Source organism: Heliconius melpomene, chromosome 4 (genome assembly GCF_056956725.1).
Source record: "Heliconius melpomene rosina isolate 202511_hmr_F chromosome 4, ASM5695672v1, whole genome shotgun sequence".
NCBI classification, from domain to species: domain Eukaryota; kingdom Metazoa; phylum Arthropoda; class Insecta; order Lepidoptera; family Nymphalidae; genus Heliconius; species Heliconius melpomene.
Window position 1 is genome coordinate 8927856 of NC_140392.1, and position 8962 is coordinate 8936817.

Below are 8962 nucleotides of genomic sequence, written 5' to 3' on the forward strand. Positions count from 1 at the left end.
GAAATTATTAAGAAATAATGCATGGTTATTGAACCACCCACAAAATTATATTCAAAATTTTTAACACACAAAATGATATTGAACTACGATAGATAGGTACTTACATTTCAGTTTTACATCGTCGTTGTCGCATTCTCCTTTTACTAGCACTAATATTTACTAATATTTTTAAAAACTCAACATTTGTTTGAAATGTCTTAAAAGAATGTATGTTTTGATAGTACACTCAAATACTGACACAATAGTTTCACATTTGAGAAAAATACTCAGTAATCACATCATCACGATCACGAAACATTCATCACGATTTTAGAAATCTGATTAATGATAAAATTAATATTAAACAATATCCAAATAATTTAAAACACTTAATAATTATTCAACATCTAAAGTCGAACAAAATAATGTAAATACAACAGAACTTAGCCGTTCCGCGCCGTTCCGCGGCTAAGACAGATAATTCAAAACAGATAATTCTTACACAGATAATTAAAAACATTGTAATAGTTGCCATTAACTAAAATACTTTTCAACGAATAAAATATGTAGATATATGAAATAGACTACTTCTTTTAGTGGAAAAAAAGAAAGAAAGAAAAAATATCATTCTAAAGAATAATTCTAAACATAGTCGATATCACTCACCATCACGCTGTTTTCTGTATTGCAGGAAGAGAACCTATTGTTAAGAAACTCCATTCCCTATTTTTTCGCCATTTTTCGAGACATTGAATGCAAAACTAAGACTTTGTCTAGAGCGTTTAATTAAAAATTGTTTTAAAAAAATAATTCCTGGCGAGAATCGAACACATAACTATCTCGATTACAGTTAGACGCTGGCCAGTGGCCTCAATTTGCATAAAATAAATTTACACTAACAATTCTCAGTACAAATTAATATGAAATGGAAACTATAAAATGATTATTCATCTTAAAGTTCTTATTTAGAATGTAAACAACAGTTCTCCTTTTACTTGAATATGCTTTGTAAGCGACTACTGCTTTGAAGCATCCGATTCAGAAATTTAACTTATTTGATTGCACTATTGTAGTTAACGAATGGTTTTGAGTTATAACTTATAAGACTGGATTTCTTATATTTGTTAAGTAACTTGGGAATGAATGTTCTTTAGAATATATAACAAATATGTGTGGATTCTTAATTCTTAGAATATTAGTTATTATAGATTATAATCCACGAATGAAAACGGCATATGTACTTATATTAATTAATAGGTATTAACTATTAATATACGTACATTCAATATAATATAATGTTTGAGAAATGCTTTATTTGAAGATACTAAATACACTTACATGTGAGTATTTATTCCGTGGCTTACAACTCTATTTATATAGGACGAGGTTAGATTTTTATTTTCTTGTACAAATAATATAGAAAAGGTTACGTTTGTTCCTAGCTATCGTAAATACGATGATCGAATTTCAAGATCCAAAGCTTTGAAAATAGTGATATGGGAAAGAATTAATTGAAGTTGATAATCTCAGGAACTTTTTTTTTCTCTCTTTAATCGTCCAAGCGCTCTGTTCACTAATATAAGCCATGCTTTCGCATCAAAATGATTCTTTATACGTTTATAATAAAGTATTTTTCCATCCTAAGTGTGGAATCACACTTTAAATGTGTTAATATATTTATATTGAAATCTAAATGGGATTGAGAAAAATTATAGGCTTTATTACATCATTGTAATAGTTCTGATGTAACTACCTCTGTATCGGTCGTCAGAGTTGTCAACGGTAGTCATAATGTGTCATACCCCTTTCTTTCCTTTGACGCCAGTCGTGGCGTGGCGCAGGGGCACAAAGTATGCTTCAAAATCGACTGGTCGTGGGTTTGATCCCCACTCGAGAAAAGGAAATATTTGTTTTTTAATTAATATTTTCATTTCTTCTATGAGATTTTATTGGCTAGATTTGAAATTATTTTTTTTTTATTGTATAAAGGCCAACATTTTATTGGTCTAGATTATGAAATGTCAGTACGTATTATGTATTTTTTCTAAATAGCAATCATAGTTTGTATGTAAGTATTTGATATTCTTCGTCTCTGTAACTATGTGGTCGCTTCCACTCTGGTTTCACATTTCACACACTGATTACAATGAGCAACTGCATCTTTTTCCTTCACCATTTTTTTGATTTTGCAACAACAATCATTTAAAGGTATTTGTACTTTTGTTGTTGCTACAATTGAAGAAGCTGTCGGCGGCGGTAGAGGCAATAACAATTGTTGTTATGCATGCTACCATATTTAGAGTTCGTTGGGTCAACTGCATCGTAGCGAGTGAATGCGCAGGAGATAGCAGAAGCGACACTCTCACTAGCGTTACATGTGTGGTAGAGGTGGAGGAAGAATACAATAAACCTCAATTCTCCGTTCTCCACTTTATGTTGATTTTAAAAACACAGTGTTTATTAGCGAAATTTAATGCCGTATTTTAAATAAACAAAAAAAATCAACTTCACGCTATATCCCGCACATAGCAGGGTAGGCAGAGGGAACCTAGTTTTAAGACATTTCGTTCCCCACTTCCTGCCGAATTCTAGAGGCATTTTGCGGCGGTGTCTTCTTGAGGCGCTTTGCTTCGACACCAGAGCGAAGAAATGGAAATATAAAAGTAAATAAATATTTCACTTCCTCGAGTGGGAATGGAACCCACAACCATAGCATTACCACTGCACCACGACGGCCATTTAACACTTTAAATAAACGAAGCTAAAAATAAACACTCCTCTAAATCGAGATTGAGACATATAGACATTTCCAAAGTATAATGGTGTTGTATTGAAGATCTGTTTTTGACTTCACCTTTATCCTACTTATACACAGGGTAGGCATAGAGGGCCTAGTGTTAACATACTCCGTTCTTTCTTTTCCACTCGAATTGACTATACTGGGTAGTTGCGTAACTGAACGCTGCATTTCAATATACTAGAAAGAGAAATTCAAAAAGTTCCATTACTCATCACCTAGTTACATCTATAACCTCAGGCAGGTTATAATACGGCCTCAATGCATTATTCATATTTTCATTGAAAAAAAAATGTATATTTCGCCTAACTCTTCCTTTTAAAGTCAACACGAACATTTACGTATATTTACAAAGCAACCCTAAATCTAAGCAAAGGACCTATTATATTCGACTATACCGCCATTAAGAGTTCATTCTGTGAACTTTAAAAACATTTCTTTGATATGGAAATTATGTTATCGTTCTTCTATCGTGTATAGTTATTTAATTTGAATTTTATTTTATTACTTTGTAATTGTAACCTGAATTATTAACTATTAAGCGGGACGGTCGTGGGTTCGATACCTGTTTGGGGGAATTTGGAAAGTTGCAGTAAGCGCGGCGTTGAGTTCTGCCACTCAAAGTCACAAAAATAGAACGGAATGAGGAGAATGGAGTTTTGTGATATTACCCTCGTTCCGCCCAATTTTAATAGCATTTTGGAATGGGGCTTCTTAACATTAAGTCCCCTCTGACTGGCCTGCTACATAGAATTTATTTCTTCATTTTCTCGCTCTGCCTGGTAATAAGACAACCCACAAAGCCGGTGTTCGGCGTAAAATTGGAGAACTGAAGTGTCTTAATAAAAATAGAGTATCTTAAGGTTCCCAGGTTCCCTCTGCCTCCCATGCTATGTTCGGCGGGATACAGCGTGAATTATTTTAAATATCTCTTTCGGTCTTTTTCTTTGAAATGGTTTCTATTCTATTAAATTTTATAATATAATATTTGAAAAAAAAAAGTCTCAATTACTTTATTATAAACAGCCCTGAAGCTTAACATTTAATAAAAAATCCAGGCCTTTGTCCAATTTGTAATTCACAACAGAAAAAACAACTATTTGTAATTCACAACAGAAATTTGTAATTAACAAAAGAAAAATTTCAAAGCAAACACACAAAAGTAACCTTTGAACATGATTTAAAAATATCGTCCTCTAAGTGAAAGGATCGTAAAACCTTATAGAATACAGTATACGGCAACAATGTACTTAAAGGGTCAACTTTGTCAGAGGTATATCTTGCAATATCTATAACAGAGTTTCGTTTTGGTTAGCTGTGGTATTGGAAATTTAATACTGTAATAACTGTTATCGCGTTAGATAATGTATGGAATTAATGTGTATTGAATGTAATGCAGGATAGCTGCCAACTAATGTAATAGATTGTGATTGTACCATTGCTTTTGAAAAGAGCAACTGTTGAGTTTCTTGCCGGCTCTTCTCAGCAGAACTGCCTTCCGAACCGGTGGTAGCTTATTGTTCATATGTTCATTCGACGATTCAAAAGTGCTTGTAATAATAGCCTATTTGAATAAAGAAAAAAAAAGATGTGGATGGTATGATTACCACACATTACTATATGCGGGATATAGTAATGTCTTGAAGTTAAAAAATTCTAATAAAAATGTTTGATAACTTTAAATAATTTTGCTATTAAATTTAATAAATCTTTTCTTTTTTTACTAATCCAATAATTCTATTTTTTAAATTCAATAATTTGATCACGATTTCATTATTAGTTGACAGAATGAAATTTAAATTTTATTACATTGAACTAAAAACTTTTTGGCAGTAATTTAATATTGTAAGCCAAAACTCTGTAAAATAATTACTATAAATGGTAATATTCAAGTAACACTAAATTTTACTTAATAATATATTCAAAATTATAAATAAATATTGAATTGTGCACAATAAAGTGCAATTAAATAAATAAATAGGACAAGCATATTACTAAGAAAAGATAAAAGATACCAGCATCTTTTATAAGAGATTTTCTAAGAATTCATTAGTCCACACATCTAGAATGGGCTATTATCACACATTGTTAAGACTAATTGGACAAGGCTCAATTTAATCTTTTCATTTAAGCTATAACGATGCCATATTATGCAGAACAGCTTTCATTATAGCAATTATTAATTTATTATTTAATTGCATAAGCTTTTGTGTATGTGGTGTTAATAAATTAATTATCATTCGTTTAATGATTCCTATATGGTGCTGTTGTTGGATATACTCGTGTATTTGATAGTTCGCAATAGTAGTGAATTCAAATTTTATGGTAACTGTTTAAAAAAATATATTTTAATGTCAAAAAAGTAAGAAATGAAGTTTTTTTAGAAATAAGTTTCATAATTCGCAATTATGTCGATAGAATTATAATGCCTCTTTATCACATTATGAGAATTTATGAGGCGCGAGAGTTAATATAAACAATAAGTTCCTACAAAATATGATGAAAAATTAATTTTGTCTTTCATATAAGAAGACTAGTGGAAATCTTCTGTTAAGGCATTAAATTCCCCAATTTTTCCGCTGTCTCAACCAGAGCATACACTACTCTCGCTTTTCGCCTTTACAGTCATACGCGATACCTTACCGTGATTGTCTCAAAATTGAGCGGCGAAGGGAGTGTCTTTCTCTCTCTTCTCTCTCCTGTGATAGTAGGCAGAGGAAACCTAATGTATTATACCATATAAAGCTAGGCTCATAAAAACACACATACATTAGAATATTCAACTAAAAAATACAACAGCTTCAATAAAGAGTTTTAACTTTCGAATATCGATTTACTTCCCGTTTGATGCAATAAGTCTGATAGAGTATGTAGGCCACTGCGCTCGCACGTGCATCTCTATCTACCTTTCCGAGTACGTGCATGCTGTAGAACGAATTCAATTTTTTATATAAATTTAAGGAAATTTACTATTTTGAAGAAGGTACGTATGTTACATAATGTATATTATTAAACAAATTATACAAAAATAATTTAAATTCATATTTGAACGGGATACAGCGTGAAGCTGATAAAAAAAATTATTATAGTTATCAATATTACATCGATGGACACGGAAAGGAAAATAACGATCTGTACAGGAAATCGACGATCTAATACGCATTGGCAATCGTATGAAAAAATATTAGGCTCGTAAAAACTATCCAACTTACAGAGTCTACATATTATGAATTAAAGAGCCGTAAAAATGGAGAAAATTACCTATAATATTGTGATAAAATTGTAGTATTTATTTTTAGTACTTTTAAATTAGTGTTTAAAATTCTTAGTAGTTGTAGTTTTTCCAGCAGTGAGTTCAGTCGCGATTCAGGGGCCCAAGCGTGCAACTGTAACCGCGACTGGTTGTAGAAAATGAAATATTTAATAGTGTAAAGTAGGGAACGGAAGTGTCCTTATGGGAATGTGAAAAGTAAAGTATATTAACAGTAGGATACACATGCCTTAGTTACTTTACCTTTATCTTCGTCGTTACATAGATAAGAAGTCTTTTGAGCTCAATTTCCAGTTGATTAATAGATGTAGCTAAATTTCATTTGATTAAACCAATGCTTAGGTTTCACTTGACACACTATACTACTAAAATGGGAAGAAAGTGGAGAGAGGAGAGTTGTAACACCATGTTTTCTCTAATATTTTCACATAAGAATAGAAGGTAATGGATAATTTTTTATATAAATTTTTGCCCTTAAATTTCATTCCTGATTTAATGCATCAGTATTGCAGCAATTTGAGCACTAATCGGCGAAATTATCCACACCTCATAAATGTCCAACTAATGCCTTTCATATTGAATTTCTATGTGGAATATAGCAGAATGTGCTACGATTATAATTATAACACTTCCATTTAAGACCATTGTAGCGCAGTGACAGCGCTTTTTTGTATACGTAAAGGTTATGAGTTCGATTCCTATTCGGTGGAATAAACAGCCATCTTTTCCTCACTCAATATGCGGTTCTTTTTGAATACCGGGTTTAACATATGATATGAACAGCTATAACGTGAAGCTATTACTTAATAACGTTATATATTTTGGGGGAAATATTTGATCTTCTCAGAACAGAATGTTCAGTTAAGTAAGAAAAAAAAAGAAGCGAAACTGGATAGAAAATTAATAAAATGTAGAAGTAAATAAAAATGGAAAAACCTCTAAGTCTTTTTTCACAGACGTCTTGTGAAAAAGGCCCAAGAGAATTATTTCACTTTACGATAGAGGACCTCGTGATAAATCACTTATTTTCTATCCTTTTCTGAATATAATTTCACGCTTTTATGCATATATTTTAAATATCAATAACTCTTTTAGAAAAAACTAAACATATTATAAATATGCCTGTAATATTATAGAATAGCAATATGATATTAACCATTCTAAACTATAAATTATTAAGATAAGAGTAAAGACACTCCGTTCTCTACACGACACCCAAATTTTTTAGACTTTACGTATAGAGTGGCGTAACTTAATGAAAAGCTTTGGTTTGATACTAGAAAGAAGTAATAAAAGTAGTGAATATTCCGGTATGCGACGTCCTCTATTTTACTTTTGTAAAAATTTATTCAGGCCAAAAACTATTAATTGAAACATTTCAAAGACTAACGACCAAATATTTGCAGAGTCGGGATCAATTTCGTGAGACCCTTGAAAGAACACTTTTGTACTAAATTATCTGAAATGTCTTTGTAGAGACGTATAATGTTAATATAAATAAATTTTACTTGATGTATAGTATTACCATTTTAACGCGTTTTTTATTATTTAGAAATACATATATTTAATTGCAATTTGGGAGAATGAACTTACTTATCAGAATTTTTACTATAGAGTCAGAACACAAACCTAGACGTTAAGTTCTGGCATTCACAATGTAGAAAATTGGACGTTATATAGAAACGGAGTGCGTTCACGCTAGGTTCCCTCTGCCCCCCCTACTATAAACGGGATACAGATTGAAATTTATTGCCAAGGTATAATTTATTTAAAATAAGATATTTTTTCAACCTTTTTAAGTATTGAAATAATAGGAATCGAGGAATTAATTCGTTTATTTTCTCTTTCTCACTCTCGTAAGACAAATTCATTACATATCAAAATAATAAAAGAAAAAACAATTTAACTTGACAATGACTTTCATCTATACCACAGTGACTAACAATTATTTTCTAAAATCAAAAACAAAAATAAAAAAATAATTAAATAAAGGTTATTTAATTTTGTTAAAGTCAATTTGTAGTTCAAAGAGTTCAAAGATTTTAATTAAACAGCAAAATGAATACAAAAATGAGTAGATTACGAGCCGTAGCCGTATTGTTCTCGCTTCGGGAAACACGATAAAACGATTGCGAGCTAAATGAACGACACTCAAGTAAGTGAGGTTCATTTCGCAACACTACGAGTACTGCTCCTGTTCAAGCGCGGTGTTTTAGAAAATGGTTTTTCAGGTCGATATATGTGTTTTTTTCTTTTATTGTGAACCCAGTTGTGGTGCAGGCGCATAAGTAAACACGTCAGGATGTGGGTTCAATAAACACTCGGGGAAATGTATTATTTAATATTTGAATTTCTTCGCTCTGGTGTCGGGGCTAGCGCGGCGTTGAGTTTCGCCATTGGTCATACAATGCCTTCAGAATTCAGCGGGAAGTGGAGAGCGAAGAGTCTCTATACATATGCTGTTACATAGGGGATACCGCGTAAAGATGAGAAATGTATGTTTTTAGGACATGTCCTATGTACATATTATTTAGTGATACTAAAAAAGTTAATAAAAATTTACTTTTTTATATTAAAACCAAAAAGAATACGAAATACGAAAAGCCTTCTACTTTAGATGGTAGCGGGCACCGGGCACCGGTTCCATGGTGTAATGGTTAGCACTCTGGACTCTGAATCCAGCGATCCGAGTTCGAGTCTCGGTGGGACCTAGGAGCTTCATTTTTTATTTATTTTTAAACTTACATCAATCATGATATATTTATGAAATTTTAATTGTTTATTATTTCATACTATCCAATCAAACTAATTAAATTCAAAATATACAAACTTCTTACACGAAAATACTTTGAAAATTACCGAGAAATATTGATCACATTTAAAGCAAATAATCACAGTGATGTGTTTTTTTAGCT

General features: G+C 31.6%; 1 non-coding gene across 1 annotated transcript; it reads left to right on the top strand.

Annotated features, from left to right (window-relative positions):
• The first annotated feature begins 8686 nt into the window (after nt 1-8686).
• Nucleotides 8687-8758, top strand: TRNAQ-CUG (transfer RNA glutamine (anticodon CUG)). Its single transcript has one exon. It is a non-coding gene; the product is annotated as a tRNA-Gln (tRNA).
• Nucleotides 8759-8962: the final 204 nt, after the last annotated feature.